The sequence below is a fragment of the Balaenoptera borealis genome (genome assembly GCF_965194805.1).
Source record: "Balaenoptera borealis genome assembly, chromosome: 1".
In the NCBI taxonomy this organism is placed as follows: domain Eukaryota; kingdom Metazoa; phylum Chordata; class Mammalia; order Artiodactyla; family Balaenopteridae; genus Balaenoptera; species Balaenoptera borealis.
Window position 1 is genome coordinate 76,014,042 of NC_138860.1, and position 20,568 is coordinate 76,034,609.

At 44.6% G+C, this 20,568-nt stretch overlaps 1 protein-coding gene across 5 annotated transcripts in view; it reads right to left on the bottom strand.

The window, feature by feature from the left end:
* The window catches only part of LOC309634891 (carboxyl-terminal PDZ ligand of neuronal nitric oxide synthase protein), a gene marked incomplete at its 5' end in the record, with an annotated part of 304,374 nt that overhangs the window by 175,102 nt on the left and 108,704 nt on the right, over positions 1–20,568 (bottom strand). The window lies entirely within an intron of this gene.

Genomic DNA, 20,568 nt, shown 5'->3' on the forward strand with positions numbered 1-20,568 from the left:
TGAGAGACATGGGCCTGAAAGAAATCATCTCCAGAGAAAGTGGATTAATTTTGGTTCTCAGTCACAGCCAATTCCCATGACAGCTGATTCAGAGCCATGAGGAGATAGACAGACGGTGACAGGGGAAACAGCATGACTTTTGCTTGCTGCTCAGTAAGGCAGGACAGCTCACAGTGAGAGAGGCAAGCAGAGCTGTGGGTTCAGCATGGGGGCCAGTCCCTGGCCCATGAAGGTCAAGGCTGGGGCCCCACAGCCAGTGCACCACAGAGATTTTCTTGACACATCTCTGAGCGCCTACATTTCAGGCCACACCCCACTTGAAAGCTGTTTCTGAAAAAATATAACTAAAAGCAATGCTCTCTCTGCCTCAGAGCCCTCACTTTAACATCCATCTCCACCAAGCAATCTCTTCCCCTTCTCTTTTCAAGGATCTCTTCCCCTTCCCTTTTCAAGGATCTCAAGATATAAGTAATAAAAAAACAAAAACAAAAACAGAATTTTAAAAAATTTGCAGGGTCAGAAAGGACTTCAAGTCACCTAGTCTGATCACTCATTGGATAACTCAGTTTCAGCCAGGCAAGGCTGATCACCTCAGCTAGAATACCCCCAGTGATGAAACTCCTTCCCTCTAAAGCTTATTTCACTTTCCAGCAACTCTGATAGCTAGAAAATTCTTCTACTGAGCCAGAATCTGCCTTCCTATCACTTGGTTCTACTCTCAAGGTATCAAAGAACAACTCCAATCTCTCAGCTTCATGGCAGCCTTTCTAAAAGTTGAAGATGGCTAGCAAGAGAGTAGTCTTCACAAAGTGTTGGGAGACCCTGGCCCAACGTTCTAATCAAGTCTTCTTCCATGAGTATAAAAGAAGTGTGCTTCAGGCTAAAATTTTCAAGTCATAAATGTTCAGAGGTAGAACGGATGGTAAAGATCATCTAATTCATTTCTCTCCCTTCACAGGTGAAACCAGGCCCAGAGAGGAGTTACTACCTTGCCCAGGCCCTCATAGCTACTTAGTGGTGTATCCCAGCTTAGATCTGAGCTCTCATTTCCAGAGCTCTTTGTACTGAATTCTCCTGGAACACCACTTCTCCTAATTTTCCCCAACAGAACCTTGCTCTGTCCTCACTGTCACCTTACTACACACACACTCTCACAAACACACACACTCCCAACTTTAAAACTTAGACCTTTAGCCTTTGTTTACCCTGGTACAACCGTACATGTAAAACTGAGTCCCTGGGACACTTGGGCCACCTATTGGTGTCCATCCCTGGAAGGGCAGAGCAAATACTTCTTGAAACTATTCCTAAGCAAATTTAGCACCACCTTGTGCAAAAACGACAAACAGAGGCCTCGTGGAGTTTTAAGGCCGTAAATGAGATTCCAGAGGAGGAAAAAAAATGTACCCATAAGTCTATTATATTAATCAATTTTTTCCAAAGGAAATCTAAACAAGGGATGTGGGATTTGCTCATTTGCTTGCAGTACTGGCATTCAGAAAGTAGGAGACTCCAGACCTGAGAGTTAGCAAGGAAGGCAAAATGAAAACCAGGAAATTCTAAGCATTTATTTAATGCATGCTAACTGAGGATAATGAAGATAGCCTTGAATTTTTTGTTCTTCCCGACCTCAGCTGAAGGTGGTACAACGAGGAAAATGAGCCGAGCAGATTGAGTGAACAAACATCTATGAATTAGACATGTACTCTATGGCCAGTACACAGGCATTGTGGAGATAAAGAAAATTCTCCCCCCGGAATTTATAACCTAACTGAGAAGACAAGAAATAGGCAGTGCTGGGAATTCCCTGGTGGTCCAGTGGTTAGGACTTGGCGCTTTCACTGCCATGGTCCCAGGTTCAATCCCTGGTTGGGGAACTAAGATCCCACAAGCTGTGCAGCAAGGCCAAAAATAAATAAATAAAAAACAAAACAAAAACAAAACAAAACAAAACAAAAAAACCCAGAGCCAATCAAAATAGTTTTCTGACAAAAGAAATATTTTAGAGGGAGGGAGGGAGGGGGGTAGGGGTAGTGCCTAGAACAGAGTAAATCAGTGGTTCTCAACCAGGAGTGATTTTTGCCCTTCAGGGTACATTTGGCAATGTCTGAGGACATTCTGGGTTGTCACAACTGGAGGGTGCTATTGGCATATAGTGGATAACGGCCAGGGATGCTGTTAAACATCCTACAGTGCACAGAATGGTCCCCACAGCAAAGAATTGTCTGGTTCAAAACGACAGTAGGGATGAGGTTGAGAAACGCAGAAGTACATGCTCAAAAAATGATGGTTACATTGAATTAGAATTAATCCAATCCAATATTTATTGAGCATATGCATGTGTCAGGCACTGTTATAAGCGCTCAAGAATTATAGATGAGTTAGACATGTATCTTCTCTCAAGGCTACATAAAGCAATGATAAAAATACAGGTGGGATGCGATCCAAAGTTAAATTGGGTGGATAAGTGCTTCAGGATTCTGAGAAGGGTGTGACGCCTGTAAGCCAACATGCATCAGGAAGAAGATGGGCCCCAAGCTTGGTCTTGGAGGAAAGATGAGATTTGGACAGGCAAGCTGGGGGTGCTCTGGCAGGTGAGCAGGCTGAGTTAAGAGACAGCAGCAGCACCACCGGCCTCACTATGAGAAATGCACACCTGATGGACGCACAAAGAGCACCTCTGGTTCTCCCGAACCACGGCTAGCCACAGAAGCCAAGGCTGGGCAGGACCTATGCATCTTTATCTCCTACCTCTGTTCATCAATGTCTGCAACAGGATACGGAGTTAATGAATGAATATGAAATCATTAGAAAATGACAATAAAAACAAGAACTACCATTTAATGAGCATTTGCTCCACGTCAGATAGTTTGCTTCACACTTTATCAGCAGTATCTCATTCAATCCTTGCCACAACCCTGGCAAGTACATAGTATTACCCCTCTTAATATGAGGAAACTGAGTGATGGAATGAAAAGATAAATGAACAAATGAGTCGATCAAGAAACAGCTTGAACAGCTCTGCTTCTCTCTCATCCTAACCTCGGATCTTCTCGACTCCTACCATTGCCCAGCTTTCCAGCTTGCTCCTCCTTTCAGAAGATTTACATGTGAGGTAGCTGACCAGAATCTAATTTGAAAAGCATAGGTGTCCCGTGGGTAGATGGTCATTTTGTGACGGTCCCTAAGGCCATTGCGGCACCGGCACTATGTCTAGAACTTCCCAGAATTTCTGCTGGCCAGAGGCAGCATCACAAAAGGGAAGGGAGCAAGGATGCTGTTCTAGGACATCCTCAGGGAAAACGCTCAGGATCCCTGGTCCACATTAACACAAGGCAACAGCACACAGCGGCTTCTCTTCACTAGCACATTCAGCAGACCCTCTAATTATGTGATAAAAATCCTACTGGCAACTGCTTTTTCTAGAGCAGCACATTACCACCATCCAAATATTTCTCAGTCTCTAAATAATAGGGTAGTTTTACTGGGCAAGTTATCTGCAGCAGCTGCAACAGCACAAATAGGTGCTGAATAATCCCTCCTATTTATACAGTCCTCCTACCGTTTATAGGATACTCTAGGGGCTTTATTTCATTGGATCCAAGCAATCATGTTATAAGACAGGTCACCTTATTTCCATTTTACGGTGGAAGAACCGAGGCTCAGAGATGTGAAGTGAATGGCCCATGGTCATACAGCAAGGTCTTCCGACCACAGCTGCCCTTTCCAGTAATCCTGATATGTACCAACCACTTGGCATGGCACCTTAGCCATGGGGCAATTTTCACTCTCTGTTCCTTTCCTACTTAATGTGTAAACAAATAATTCCTACTTGTATGTCAATTTTAAAAAATCACTGTGATACAAAGCCTGGTACAAAAACAATCCCCTTCTCTTATTAGAACAAGCTCAGCCTATTTCAAGGGTTGGCACACTTTCTGTACAAGGTCAGATAACAAATATCTTAGGCTTTGTAGGACAGACTGTCTATCACAACTACTCAAGTCTGTCCTTGTAGTGCAAAAGCAGTCACAGACAATCGAAACATGAATGGGCGTGGCTATGTTCCAATAAACTTTATGAAAACAGTTGGGGTGGGGGGTGGCTAGTTTTCTGACCCCTAAATTAAATCATAAGGTCTTCCCATCTGTTGTGGACTGAATTCATGTGTTGAAGCCCTAACCTCCAATGTGGCTGTATTTGGAGACAGGGCCTTTAGGGAGCTGATTAAGGTTAAATGAGGTCATAAGAGTAGAGCCCAATCCAGTAGGGCTCCTGTGCTTATAAGAAGAGGAAGAGACACCAAGAGTATGTGTGCACAGAGAAAAGGCCGTGTGAGGACAGAGTGAGAAGGAGGCCGTCAAAAGCCAGGAAAAGAGGCCTCACCAGAAACCAACTCTGACGGCACCTTGCTCTTGGACTTCCAGCCTCCAGAACTGTGAGTAAATAAATTCCTGTTGTTTAAGCCACCAAGTCTGTGGGATTCTGTTACGGCAAATCAGTCTGCAGCCCAAGAAGACTAATATACTATCCTCTTACAAATCTGATCAACCCACAGAAGTCAGATCGCCTATAAATTAGGGATCAGAAAAATATGAAATTTTTATTAAAAGGAAATAGGTTTAAAATACCTTAGTCCATTTTCCTTTCCAGAGCTCCCTGAATTAAAGATCCCTTTATCCTATTCTAACCACTTGGCTCAACACTGTTTCTTTTTCTTGTTCCTCTGAGTTTTCCAGTTACTTAGATAACATTCCCTAAAAGTCTTTATGCCACTGTTTTGCCTTCCAAAATGTAAATAGACAATCCCAGGTCCCTCACAAAGTGGTCTTCACTTGAGCAGTATAAACAATTGCTCTGCTAAGGGAGAGTGATCAAACGAATGCACAACTTTGATTCCTGATATCTAGATTCCTGGTTAATACTGTAGGAGAGCGAATACGACTCTAATAAGTCTGAAATGATCGTCTTAAATTGAGGGAGAAATGAACCTTTAGAACAGTTTGCAAGAGACATCTGAAGAAGGGCAATAAAGAGCCACCAATAGGCGCCAAAAGCACTACTTGCTTATAGAGCAAGGTCGTCTATAGAGTTCAGAACTTTGCAGGGTGGTTCTCACAGCAGAGCTAGCAATTACAACCTGGCTGACCTACAGCAAGACAGCTACAATTCCCCAACCTATAATTCTGTGCCAATCACCCTTTCTGCAGACCTCCAAAGTCCTTCTTAATAAAAAGATCCAATGGTGATGACACTAGAATACTCCCTGGAGAGGACGTTATGTCAGTCTGGATGAAAAACAGAAATGGAAACACAAGCGTGGCAATATTAGAGCGGTTTTCGGAAAGCGAGGCAAGGAAAACTCTAACTTTGAATCCCATTTTCAAGAAGTATCTTGCTTGTTAACAAGTTGTGCTTTCTCTGGTCCCCATTCACTTAATAGTTACTCTCATTCCAAAGAGGGGGAAAAAGGTGGTATGGCAGGTAGAAAAAGAGAGCCAAGCTCCTTCCTAATGCTTTGTCTTGCAACCAAGTAGCACAAGTCAACACCACTCCCCATTAGATAAACAGCCACACCATCGAAAACAAATTCAAGAGTATTTCTTAAAAACTCCTAAAATAAAACTCAAACTGATCCTGGAACTGTGCGAAGAAATGAGGTAATACGTGTATTCAAGCACAAGCAAGACTAACACACAATAATCAATAAATGTTTGCTTAATAAATGTATAAATTATCACCAGGAACCAGCTTCCCATCCAGGGCTCACAAGGCTTCTTTTCACTTTCTAATCCATTAAGAAGCTGGACATCGGTTCTGTTTCGTCTCCAGAACCAACTGATTAGCACTCTGATTTCTGGCGATATATTTGTGCTAAATGAGGTCATCAAAACAGTTCTGATAACTTGTGTCCTTCAGCCTCATGAATGCTTGGTTGTATAGAGAACCCAGGTATTTTCTTATTCACTTCAGCAAAAACCTAAGATAAATTTTACCAACTTCTTCTCAAAGTTTCCCAGTCCTACCCATGAACAAATCACCATCCATTCACATCCCACACAAGCACCCACAGCCTCACGTGTGCACAGAGAATCTCCAGACAACTGCAGCGTCACCAACCCAGGGATTCAGATTCATAATGATTTCTAAGAATTAAGAAAAGTGAGAGCTTGACATCTACATTCCTCCATCCCACTCCCTTCTGAAAACCACTCAGACAGCTGGGGGCCGCTGCACTGATCAAAAGCTGGGACTCCACACCTTGGGGCAAAAGCACTAACACAGAACATGCCCAAAGCAGACACGCATAGGATAATGCCAAAGGGACAGGCTGACATGGAGCGCCTTCCTCCCAGCTCCTACCGTGAACTCCGCTCAGAGTGACCACACCACTCTGACACCCACTGGCCATTTGCTGGACTTGGGTTCCATACTCAGTCAGCACCTGCCCAGACAGAGGGCACACGCATAAGCCATTTTTACCTTTTCCACCATTAGTGACTAGCCATTCAGTCTCTCAGTCAAAAGAGGGACAAAAATTGGAGGAAGTGACATGTAAGCTGAAATCTGAAAGATGACTCAAAGGTTTGGGGTTGAGGGTGAAGCAGAAATAAACTACACCCGGGAAGGTCTGAAGGCAGGCGAAGGCATGGTGTAACCGAAAGAAGTCCAACTGTAATGTAGAGCCACAAAGAAGGAAGGGAAAAAATAAAGTGGCGAAATCAGCTGGAGCCAGATCACTCCTATGTGCCTTTTTCAGTTACATGAAGGAGTTTAGCGCATCCCAAGAGCAGGGCTGAAGCAGGGCAAGTGGCATGACGGGACTTGCACTTTTAGGAAGAGCAGTCTACGGAAGATGCAGAGGAGAGCTGCAAGGCGAGGCTGCTGCAGTAACATAAGCCAAGCTGAAGGGGGCCTGTGGTGGCAATGGATGTGAAGGAGAATCCGCATTTATTTCACGCTTTTTGAGGTCCAGATTTTTATGTGCAAAGACTCAGTGGTTCTTGAATATCCTACCAACCTCCTTTTTTGGGCTCCTCTACCAAAGAGGAAAAAGACCAATTCCTCTGGGGCCTTACTGAACGGGACATAATAACCCCTTTCAGAAGGGATGTGGCCCTTGCTTTTACGCCCTAGGTGCTCAACCCTTAACACATCATCTTACATTTATGTGGTGCTATCGCGTGCGTTTTCATTTCATTTTATCCCCCAACCCCAAACCCTCTGAGAGAGGCAGAACTGGTACATTAGCCCTCTTTAAATAATGAGGAGGTGTTCAGAAAGCAGATGCAAAATCAGCTTCTAAAGCCTTGGTGAGTGACTCTGGGGGTGGACTTTGCAAATCAGTTGGAAAAAGAGAGAGAGAGACAGTACCCTTTGATTACATTCCCTGAGTGCCTCCATGTCTGGCTTCCACACTACTTCCTCTAACAACTTTTCACTATACATTTTACCTTTTAAAAACTGCTGGAAAGCAGATGCTTTGGAGGATGTGCCCCAGGAGGAGAAACTGCTCCCTGATCCCAGCTGTGCTTTGATCACTGCCATTAGGGCACACTGCGCTAGGGTACCAGTGCTGGAACCTGGATGAGAATTCACATCCTTTCACTCCTATTCATCCATTCATTACCTGGATGAATGAAGAGACATATGGACAAGCACAGAGATGGAAAGATGGACCAAGGGACAACCCCTTAAGGCTCTGTAATCCACCTCCTTTGTCTAATAAAAACAACTTCAGTGGAAAAATTTTCACGTCAGCAAAACCAGACCAAATGGGACCAAAGAAATAAGCAGATGCCCCTGATAGCCTCCTTGGGTTGAGGCTGCCTGTGCCAGTCATGGAAACACTATACCTCATTCAAAGCTCAATTATAACCACACACACATACACACAGGCCACCACAAACAGTTGCCCTGAGTAGCCAACAGACTTTTACTGATGGGGGCGGAAGGAGAACCGACTCCTAGAGACATTAGTTGAGCCCCTGTATCCATGCACACCTGAAGCTAAACTCTAGCCCTACATCTTTTTTTTCCAGTAATAAAAGCCAATACATCCCTTTTTTATTCATGGCAGTTAAAGTTAAGTTTTCTGATCATTTGGAGCAAAAGTGTACTAACTGATACAGAGTATAAATTGGTATAATGGTATAATATTTCTGTAAAACCATATAGCAATGTATATCAACAGTTTATATTGTTCATACACTTTGACCTAACAGATTCATCTCTAGGAGTCTAACCTGAGCAAATAATCTAAAACACATGCAAAGATTTATTATGCATAATGATGTTTAGTGCAAAGCACAAACTACAAAATAAACTTAGTGGCCCATGGCCCATGTTGGAGGAAATGTTAGATCAAATTACGTTATACCTTTAGGATAGCATATTATGAAACCACTAAAATGTTATGTTTACCACAAATTATTAAATGTGAGGTTAAATGTTTTGCCTGAAATCATTCTTAAAAATTAAGATTCAAGGAATTCCCTGGCGGTCCAGTGGTTAGGACTCCGAGCTTTCACTGCTGAGGGCTCATGTTCGATCCCTGGTCGGGGAACTAAGATCCCACAAGCTGCATGGCGTGGCCAAAAGAAAAAAAATTAAGATTCAAAACTGTTTATGCACTATGATTTCAACTTTGTAAAGAAAAAGAAAATACACAAAAATACTAGAAGATAACGTGCCAAATGCTAATAGTGGCTGCTTCTCAATAGGGGCATTATAGATACTTCATGAATTTTTTTTTATTCTTTCCTCTTAAATGCTCCAAAATTAACACATCACTTTGATGGTCAAGGAGAAAGCAGTAAAAATACCACTCTAAATGAAACTCATTCTTCCTCATATTAAACAGAATCACTCTCCTTAAAGCCTCCACCCAAGAGTTCTGTGATTCCAATGTAAGGACCTCTGGGACCACACACGGATTCCGCAGCACAACCTTCCAAACATTTAAAGCCCAGTCAAAGCCTGAGTTTTGCCTTCTCCAGGTTAAAAATCACTGTATTCCCAGCCATCCCCACAGACCAGAGTGGGCTCTTCCACTCTCCTATAAATATGTTCCAGTGTGTCCATATCCCTTGGAAAATGTGCTTTTCTGAATTCATCACAATGCTCCAGGTGCGGTCTAACAACTGGTGCTGAGGGAGTGGGATTCTCACCTCCTTTATTCTGGATACAGCATCTCTATTAATTCAGCCTAAGTTTCCATTTCCTTCTAGCTCAGGATAGGAGTGAACAGAGCAGCTCAGGTTCCTAAGACGAAGATGGAATTCACCACAGCAATGTACACTTCCTCTCTCTTTGGAGAACTCCTGATTCTCCAGAAGTCATCCTCCCACATCCCCCAAAGAATTCCTCAGGGGTGATGTCACTCTGAACTTCACTCAGAATGAAGTCCAGAGCTTTCTAAACCCCAGGGGAGGAGTGCCAGGGAAGATGCGGCAGAAGCCCTGAGCTTCAAATCTCTCTGGAGATAATCCTCTGCCCCCAATGCCAGGCGCCAGGGCCTCACAAAATACGTGGGACTTGAGCCAGATTTCTGTTCAACCTGTTTCCTTGGGCCCAGGGAGGGTAGCCTAAAAAGCCCAAGGAGTCACAAAGAGCCCCTTTCCAAATCTCAGAACATGCATAGCCTTTTGGGAGGTGAAATGGGATGCATCGGTATTATTTCTGTGTCATCCTACGGGTCCTGAGTGAAGTGCAGGGAAAAATTTAAAAAGCCGAATTCTGGGCCTGAGGGGATAAATCACAGAAAGACCACTAGGGTGAAAACCACCAACTAACCACATGCAAATATCTGTGTACCTACCTATGCCCTCACATACAAGCTTTTACTCTGGGCAACAGTGCTCCTTTCCCCTGCAGCACCACAACTTCTTCTCCATAAGGCAGCACTGAGAAAGGGATGTCAAACAGCAAGTAATTTTTTCTCCTAAACCACAGATAGAGAAACTGAAGCTAAGGAAGTGAGATGGGTTTCCTAAGATCTCACATGGTAAACTGTCCCCAGTGCCAACAGCTTCCATCTCCAGGTACTTGGCTTCTACCACCAGCCACTGCTTCCTTCTACAAAGCTGAATGCACCAACCGCCCTCTGGATTCTAGGACCAAAGTGATCATTTGTATCCGGCTTAATTTGCATTTGCATACAGAACTCACAGTGCTTAGTTTCAAGCAGGTAAATCAAGTATGCCAGTCTACTGCAACTGTCCTCAAACCCAGAATTATGTGTACTAGCCACAAAATACTTAAACGTTAAAATCAGTCCATTCAATTGTATCCCAGCACAGGAGTACCTGGGGAGTGGAGGGAGGTAGAAGTTGACAGTTTATCAGCACTCACTCTAGGGGCAGGAGAATTTGCAAGGATTTATACACATACACAAGACAAGCAATCCATGCTCTGCTCTCCAGGGATTATCACGGGAATTTCCATGAGTTCTAGTCTCTCAAATACTTCTCAGGAAAAGCAAGCACAGAAACCACTCAAAGCTCCTGTGTACACGTATACACTTCCCAGAGGGGCTGGGGAAAATGTTAGAAGGCACAGTGACACAGGCTTCAGCCAGCCGTCAGTTAGCTCCCGTTTATCCTTAGCAACATCAGGATCACACCACCTATTGATCCTTACAAAGGTTTAAAGGACTAAATAAAACAAGTGCAGTGTGAGGAAGCAACCAGCACAGAGCAGCGCAGCAGAAAGGCTGTAAGTGGTGCTGTTTCCTTCTCCCAGCCTTTAAGGGATATCTTTGCAAGACTCCATTAGGAGAGTAAAATCTCCAACTGGTCTCCTCCTGCCTCAGGCTCAAACACATAATTTTAGAAGCCGATTCTAGGAGATGTGATGGTCAAATGTAACCTAAAGCTGCATTTGTGGTGAGACACGGTGAGGGTGTACTAAACCACCACCCCTGTAAGGCACGGGACTGAAACTTATGCAGTGATGAGGAAGCAGTACAACTAAGAGGACTGCTCAGGAATATCTTTGCCATATTTCATCAATCAATCTGTATTTGCTGAGTGGCTATTACTTGCAGGGTATCATGCAGAAGAACAAAACCTGATCCTGCCCTCCAGCTGTTTACTATTTAGCTGAGAAAACAAGGTCCCAAACCCTGAGACTGTGGGTAAGACAGTTCCTCCTCTCTGGCCTCAAAGGCCACATCTAAATGGGGTGAGGGGAGACACAGGGGGTGAGGGTGTTGGTCCAGACAGTCTCCTCCAGCCTCTACACACTAAGCTCCCAAGGCAGGCACTGAGTGTGTCCAGCCTGCCATTTTATCTCCAATGCCAGCAAAAAGCAAGGCTCTCAATAAATATTAGGTCAATAAAATCAACTTAAGAATGAGCGAATTAAATTTGAATCCGAGGCAACAGAATCACTTGGAGATTTGCTGCATACTGATACCAACAAATATCAGGCTGATGCCCCTGCTTCCAAAGCCTCAGGGAGAAACATGAGTGGTTCCCAGGTCCTCCTGAGGTCCATCTTCTCAGTCAGGTCAGCAAGAACCACCCAGAACATTGCAGCACCTTCAGGGTTCTTTTGGGGTTGACTTTTGCTTCAAGTTCCTTAAAAACAGATCTGAAATCTGATTCACATGCCACTGCAGGGACATTTCAGTGCCTATAAGGAGCTGGCTCCTGCCCTCTGTTCACTCCCAGGGCAAAATCACAAAAGGTTAGACTGACAGGATATTACCAAGATCAGAAATTTTAAGCCTCAGCACCTCCAAGTCATATGCAGATGACTCGGAAGACTAGAAAATAAGGAGGACCATTGGGAAGATTATAGGCCTGACAACTCAGTCTGTAATTAAAATGTCACTGTCTGTCTGGCTCCCTCCCTAAGCCCCTGAAAGAGCATCAGGACAGCCCACTCTCTCCTACATCCCTTTGCTCATTCCTCCCTCACCATCTCCTTATAATGCCTTCCAGGTCAACCCCAGAGCAGGCAGCACCAAAGCTCTCAGGCTGTGGGGTCCCATAACGCCTCCCCGCCCTGCCCTGCAGGCAGCAGGAGAGGGTACAAGTAGAGCCACCTTGCCACAGGGCACATTCTAGGTGAGGCTGATGAGCAACTGTCCTCCTCGCACTGCAGCGCCCGTGCTGTGAAGCTCTCTCCCTCAGAGCCCCGAAAAGCAGCCCTAGAACACAAGTTAACCTGAGGACAGCGTGAGCCCAGGCAGGAGACACCCAGGAAAGTTAAGTGCTCTCAATCCTGCAGTCCTGCAATGCACGTCCAGGCCAGGCATCTCTGCTTCCTCACTCAGAAAAGTGACACTCCAGACAGCTGGTACCTAGTGGTACAAGGAGCCCAGGGAGGGAAATACAGCAGACCCAGTCTTTAGGCCTAGCCTTCAGTGACCCTAAACAAGACATTTCCTCTCTCCTGAGCCTGAAGGAGAGCTGCGGAAGAGGAACTCTAAACTGCATGACTTCTGAAGTCTGTGTTCCCAGGCTCTTTCTCCGCAGGCTTCCAACTGAAAAGCACGTAGTGCTTTTACTTAATTCTTAGAGACTTATTTTAAGGATGAACCAGGCTCAATCCACTTGCTCCATTTCACAGAGACTCAGATCTGAAAACTCCCAAGGGAGATCCAGCTACAGTTGAAAACCCAGCAGCCAAGAGCCTCTGTTCTGCCCTTCTCACCATTTTCTGCGTGCCCTCCACCAGGCATGAGGGATTTCAAGGGAAGCCGACGCCATCATGCCATTAAACATGGCAACACAAAACCAGCAGTATTTTCTCCCTTTTGTTTCTGCTTGTATTTAGTGAAAATACCACTCTCCAGGTTTGTCTGTGTGTGGTCTTTGCATTGGCCTGAAAACTCTCATTGAAGACAAGCTATTTCTTGATTGTTTACCATACAGCACCAAAGACAATGCCATTAGCAGTTAATTATTACTCAAAGACATGGACTCTGCCCTCAAAAACGTGTGTTTTATGGACCTGCCAGTAAACGTCTACACAGTACACGGCCTTACTTACTCACAATGGAATGAGAAAAAAAAGAGAACTACCAATAAAAACTCTTTGAACCACTCTTCACAATTTTCATCTGGTTACAGATGGAAAATGAAAAGCTCCTGGCTGAAGCAGCAGCAGTGGGTTGGGTGTGAAAAAGAAAAAGAGGAACAAAAACCCTGGGGCCTCCAGCCCTACTCTGCCCTGAATTCATTCACTCAATAAATGTTTACTGACCGTCTGCTAAATGCCAGGCAGTGTGCTCCCTCCAAACGGCCCCATTGTCAGGCTGTAAAATTTATAATTATTTAAATATTTACCCACTAGAATAGAATGCTATCTGGCATTTCTTCAAAACACATTTATTTCTGCTATAGGTTGTCTTCCACAGTCCATGTGGTGATGGGAGGCTCCTCCAGCATCTCCTTCCTGTTCCTTTTTCCCAAAGGCTGGCTCCCCCTTGGGGACTAGTGCCCTGTCCCCCTCCCTCTCCCCAGCCCTCACACGGCTACTTCAGTGCAGTCCCAGCCCAGGCTGCACATTCCTGCAGGGCGTGTCTTCCATTTGCATGCACCCATTCCCAAACACCGACAAAGCACCTGCTATGTGCTGCACACCGCATCTCCTGAACCCCCCCCCCCACACAGAGTCCTCCACTGGACCTCTGGCCGCAAAAAAAAATTGAATGAAACAACCAATTATAGTTTCATAGCGAAACAGCTTGGTAATAAAGCTAATGAAGAAATGAACACAGCATGGATAAATAAAACCCACTAAATAAATGGCAAACCTCGATGTTACCATTAGCCATTCCCATTTCCTTTATCACTACCAAACATGTTACCTTCCTCCCCAGAGACAGTAGACAAGCTTAAATGTTACATTTTCCTTCATACCTTTAAAGAAGTGTGAACTCTTCAAACACTGTAAAAATAAAATAATCAGGAGGAAAGACAGTGAAGAGCCAGCACCTGAGGAAGATAGCAGGATCGTAAACCTAAGAGAAGATTCAGGTCCTTTCAGCACTTCAGTTCTACAATTCCCTGAACGAGAACACTGCCAAATGAGAGCCAGGCTTCATTTCATTACAACTGGCCTAAATATCACAGTTTACAATTCTTAGAGGACACACCCAAGCCCCGTTCAGGAGAAGAACTGACTGGAAAATGCGAAAATAGGAATTGGGAAGACAGAGTACAGAAAACCTGTAACCTAACACAAAATTTAGGTGCTGGTAACTGTCCTCAACCCCCATATTCACACAACTAACTATAAAGACTGTGTTCCATCAGCAGACATTCTTATCTCATTTACCCCTTTAGTCCAACAGTCAATTCATTTAGGTATTCTGACAATGGCTTACTTTTTATTTAGAAGCAATTACGTGCCAGGCCCTGGTCTATAACCTGTACTAGACAGACACAATAAACATATGGTTTCTCTCAAGAAGCTGACAATCTAGTTGGAAAGATAAAGCTATCACACAAAAATTCAAGAACAACAAGGCTTTACAGGCTGTAAAGGAAATAGGACTGCATGAATGGGATGAACATGGGCTGGCGTGGGTGGGAATGTATCATGGAAGAGAAGGAACACAGGAAGGGAAAAAAAGGATGCAGAATGGCAACAGAGAAGATGAACAGTATTTCAAAACAAGAGGGCAGGTATGGATAAAGGAAGTGGTAACTAACAAATATGGTCACTGGGGAAGCAGGAAAAGAGTTCAGATAGGCACCGAGCCTGCATGAAGTACAGGATACACACTGCAGAGTACGGGAGTGTGAAGTCTGGGAATGCATTTTTAAAAGTCAATTAGAAGAGTTCGTTCATATTTTATTTGGTACCTAGTGAGCCCGTTCTATGTGCCAGGCACTGTACTGGTACAGTACAGGTGCCAGTACATCTCCACAGGTGCTGGAGATGCTGGGATACAATGTAAACGCGACAGCAGTTTCAAGGACCTAGGCATATGGCCTCATAGAGAAACAGCAAGTACACTGGCAATTAAAGGACAGAGTGATAAGTGCTATGAGAACAAGGTACTTATGGGACAGTAAAGATGGGGCACCAACTTCATGCTGTTAAGAAAAATAGCCATATTGGTATTAATATTAATAATTATCAATACTGTTATTCTTAATGGCAGCTTCCATTTACTGAACACCTACCACATGCCAAGGACTATACTTAGTACTCATTTAATCCTCAGAGAAACCTCTAGTCACTGCTCCCACCTCTTTTCAACCAGAGAGGAAGCAAATCTTAACAAAGATCACAGAACTGCTAAGTGGCAGCCTGTGCTCAGAGAACACCATCCCTGGCACTCCCAAGCCACCGAGCATCAGTCGGGTAACACACGCCCAAGTGACCCACTGGCCAAACCCTCCAAGATAATGCTGGACATCAAATCCAGTTTCTGCAAGCTCTCTTTTTCAGAACTGAATGTCTCAACTCGAATTCAAATACCTCTCCTAAGATAAAAAAAAAAAAAAGAAGCTACACTTCCTCAAAGCATTAATATCCCCCTACTGCCTCCCCTCTGTGTCTCTCCAGCCCCAATCCCCAACGAGAGCCAAGGGCTGTTGGTGAGACACTGTCTCAGACCTATGAGCCCAGACCAAAGGTAAAGAGAACACTGGCAACCTTGCCAACCCCGCAGTACAGTTTTTATGTGCTCCTTTTGATCATCTGTGAGATCATTTAATTAAAAAAAAAAGACCACTTTCATTTCCAGGAGCCCCTTTGGAACAGAGTACAAACCTTGAAAGGTTACAGGGAACTTTTCCACAGATAACGGAACTTCCAACAAGGAAGGAGAAACCACAGTGCCCTTTGAGAAAGGTCTCAAAACAAAAAGGGCACAGCCAGCCCTGAAAGTTAGTTCAATATGTTGGGGAGCCTCTTCTCAGTCAGAGAGGGGGTTCCCAAACCAATCCAGACCCCGTGACCTACAGAGATGAACCAACCAGGCTCTCTGCCAGGCTGGGCAGAACAGTCTTGCAAACTGGTCATGGGCAAGGGAATATACTATCTGCTCTATTAAAGCAGTAAAAGATGCTTTGGTTCTTTTATTGAAGAGGGAGAAGAGAGGGAATATATAGGGGTCTAGGTAGGTGGTGATGGGAAGTTGGGAAATCATGTTTCAAAAACATATGGCGATGGAAAAGGGAGTCAGAGATGAGAAACAGAACAGATCCTTCTGGGATATTTATTTAAGGCTATGCCTGGGAAGCTCTGTGTGCAGAGTGTGTATATCTGACACTTGTTGAAGTGACAGCCCCGCATCTCTGCAGACTCTGTGAGATGGGCGGTCCTAGCAGCTGTGTCATGCTCCAGTAAGTTGGCAGATTTGCCTTGGATCTTCTGGCAAATACTTGCCAATAGCTCAGATGGTGAGGTAATTTCTTAATTAGAGAGAAAGAAAAGAAACATCCATCTAGAAATGGAAAATAAAGTAGCAGAATCTAATACAGTCGGGAGCGGGGGTGGTGAAAAAAGAAGGGTCCCAGGCTTTGGAAGATGGGTCAGGAAGAAACAGAAAAGATCTGGCTTGATTTCTGAGAAGCGTCCCTTTTCCCTGGCCCCTCTGAAATCAGGAGAGATTCTTTAGGGAATTGTCGGGGAAGGGAACAACAACCCAACTAAATTATTCAGACGGCAGACAAAAGAATTTAGAGTCTTCTGGCTGCTATTCAGCAAAACAGGCAAACATTTAGTAAATGGTAAGGAGAAAAGGAAGCATAAAATTATCCATCAGCACAGATTCTTGAACACCCTTCTCCCTCTGCTCAGGCCTGATCAGTTTGTCTAGTTCCCTTTCTAACCCTCAGGCCATTCCTACTTTATCTCTTCTACAGGCTTTTCAGCAAGTCCACATGCCTATCAGCTACAAGTGGCTTGGGCTCTTCCCTTTAAGCCAGGGCACTGAGACATACTACAGTACAAAATGGCCCAGAATCTTATCTCCCATCATCCCAGCTTACCTCCACTTCAGGATAGGAGAGGCTTGAAGTGTCACCCTTAACGATATTTCAAAACAGACAACCTACTGCTAAGTGGAATTTAATACAGGGGATCTAGAGCTGCCTATTCTTATAGGACAATCCAGGCTCCCAAGTTCAGCTGCTTTCCGGCTACGTCAGGACTACTTCTTCGGCATTTAGGTATTTCCTTACAGGTTGACAGCCATTTTTTCAGTAGCAGATAAGGAAAATCTTTAACTGTTAGAACTTTCCTGCAACATCTCCTGATGTGGTGAGCTCTCTCATCACAGGAATTTCTCAGCAGAGGCCGTCGGTTCCTTGCATATGGGCACATCCTAGTTACTCACCAGGGATCAGGGTGGGACATTAAGAGGGACTGGCTGCAGTCAGGAGACTGGACCAGATCCCTTCTCAAGTCTCTTCCTTAGTCTGTATAAGGGAGGCTGGCAAAAAGGTGTTAAGAAGCACATCCGGTCTCCTGCTGAGCATTTAACTTAAAAATCAAACATATCAGATCCACGTAGAAAGACACAATATCACCTAAGGAAAACAGAAAGCTGCCAAGGCTAGTAAGCCTGACTAGAACCAGATTAAATTATTTAAAAATCTCTCTCCATTTTTACACAGACCCAAATCAAAAGGGGAACTGGGGGCTTCCCTGGTAGCGCAGTGGTTAAGAATCCACCTGCCAATGCAGGGGACACAGGTTCGAGCCCTGGTCTGGGAAGATCCCACATGCTGCAGAGCATCTAAGCCCATGAGCCACAACTACTGAGCCTGCGCTCTAGAGTCCACGAGCCACAACTACTGAGCCTACATGCTGCAACTACTGAAGCCCGCACCTAGAGCCCGTGCTCCACAACAAGAGAAGCCACGAAGCCACCGCAATGTGAAGGCAGCGCACCGCAACGAAGAGTAGCCCCCGCTCGCCACCAGAGAAAGCCCGCATGCAGGAACGAAGACCCAAGACAGCCAAAAATAGATAAATAAAATAAATAAATTGGAAGGGGGGGGGGATTGGCCATTAGTGAAAGTACAGAGAAACTGAGATGAGCAGACATGCATTGCCCATAGAGGCACAGACCAGAGACGGGCAACCTTGGCCTAAAGACACACTGCCACAGCTGCACGGCGGGAGACATCCTTTCTGTGAGGGTGAAGGCAGTCATCAAGCCTCTCAGCCTGGTTCCCTAACACAAGTGTCACTTGTACTCCTTGTTCTGAATTTATAATCCCCAATGGCCTTCTGCTAATCTTTCCACTTCAACTCCAAGCCTGCCCCACCAGGTCTTATGCTATGCTCAAAAGGTCTTCCTTTAAACCAGCTAATCACCAAAACAAAACCACACATTCTCCTTTCAGAACCTCTCCTGAGACTTTGCCCAGGTTCAACCAAATCATCTTAAGAGTAGCAACTTTTCACACTAGAGGCTGAGACATATCCCTGGAAAAAAGAAGTGAAATTGATGGCCCAGACCGGCAGCTCTTAAACTTGATCATACATCAGAATCACCTAAAGGGCTTGTTAAAAGAGCTTGCTGGGCCTCCACCCCAGAGTTTCTGGTTCAGTAGATCTTAGGTAGGGCCTGAGACTCTGCATTTCTAACAAGTTCCCAGGTGAGTCTGCTGCTTGACAGTCTGGGGACCACACTTTGAGAACCACTGGCCTAGACCATTCAAGTAATCCAGGATACAGAGTTGGGAGGCCAAAAAAGCTGTCACTGACTAAAAACCCCAAATAATCCCTGTAACTTTAAGGAGACAATCACCCCCATCTGAGTAGCAGTACACCTGTTAGTTGAACACCAAGCCAGGATCTATGCAAGCAATTTGGTCTACATTACCTAATTCTAAATGAACAGGGTAATGGCTAGGCTAAATAAGTGGTGTAATTGCAACAACAACAATTATTATTATCATTATTAAAATTAGTAGGCCAATAAATCATCTTGATCAGAAGGATCAAGAGTCAGTGACAAACATAAGGAGGTCAATTACAGGATCAATCTGAACTCAACTCTCTCCTGCCCCCAGGCCTCTTTAATGGAGGAGGAAGAGGAAGGGAATTTAGCCAGCTATCTGGGAGAAAGCAGCAAAGAATTCCTGGAATTCCTTATCTTCCTCTGCCAGCCTAAACACAGCTCCTCAAGCAACTCAGTAAATCAAGGAATACGTAAAAAGAGTCCCGGGGGACCACAGGAATCTTCTCCCACTGTACCTCCACACTGGGCCAGCAGCAAGCGGCTGGTGCACAGAACCTCATAATAGCAAGATCTATGGGTTGTGGAGAGGAAACAGAAAGAAAAAGCCAGGTGGTTGCCCCTACCAGACCTCTGCACTACATTATGCAGAAAACGCTCTCAAGCAAGAAAAGACCCCCCAGGAAAAGAATGCTCAGAAGAGAACCGAGAAAAACACTACCCAGGGAGGAAGCCAGTTAGCAAGCTGAAATAGAGGACAGGGGACGGAAAGACTCTCAGAGCAGTGCCTGTCTCTTAAGAAATTGAGGGGTACTTCCCAGACTGAATGTTGTATGACAGCGTCAGTGGTACGGGCACACTGAAATGCTAAAAGAAAATCAAACTGAAGCCCAGAGAAGAGCTGATTTAAATAATGCTGATATGAGCAAGCTCAGCTACGGGGTGGTAGATGGTCTTGGCAGGGGAACAACTGTCATTAGATTCCATATATATGTGTTAGCATACGGTATTTGTTTTTCTCTTTCTGACTTACTTCACTCTGTATGACAGACTCTAACTCCATCCACCTCACTACAAATACCTCCATTTCATTTCTTTTTATGGCTGAGTAATATTCCATTGTATATATGTGCCACATCTTCTTTATCCATTCATCTGTCAATGGACACTTAGGTTGCTTCCATGTCCTGGCTATTGTTAATAGAGCTGCAATGAACATTGTGGTACATGACTCTTTTTGAATTATGGTTTTCTCTGGGTATATGCCCAGTAGTGGGATTGCTGGTAGTTCTATTTTTAGTTTTTTAAGGAACCTCCATACTGTTCTCCATAGTGGCTCTATCAATTTACATTCCCACCAACAGTGCAAGAGGGTTCCCTTTTCTCCACACCCTCTCCAGCATTTATTGTTTGTAGATTTTTTGATGATGGCCATTCTGACCATCACACCACCAAAATTTTACCAATTCCTGAAGTTCTCAGAAAATATGTGTTCAGAGAAGAGAGAAACCCTAGGGTTGAAGAATCCATCCAAGCAGGAAAGGACGGCTGATAAAACTAAAGATGTTAGCCTGGAGAGACTGGGGAACCAAATATCTGCAGGGCTACCACAGGAAAGAGATGAAGTATTCTGTACATGGAATTGGTGAGAAGGGTGGGAGGGTAAGGCAGGTACTGTCAAAGTCACACGATTTGTGTAATACCAATTACAAAAAGCAAAACTCCACAAAACCTCATTGGCTGCCAACTAACAGGCCTGGATTATAAAATGTTGAGAAACTCCTTACTAGCCACAGCCTGAAAGGCCCTCCATGATCTGGGCCTGCCCACCTCCCCAATCACACGTCAGGTCGCTCTCACCCACCACACTCTATGTGAATTTTCCTTCTGTTGCCGGAAGAGGCCAA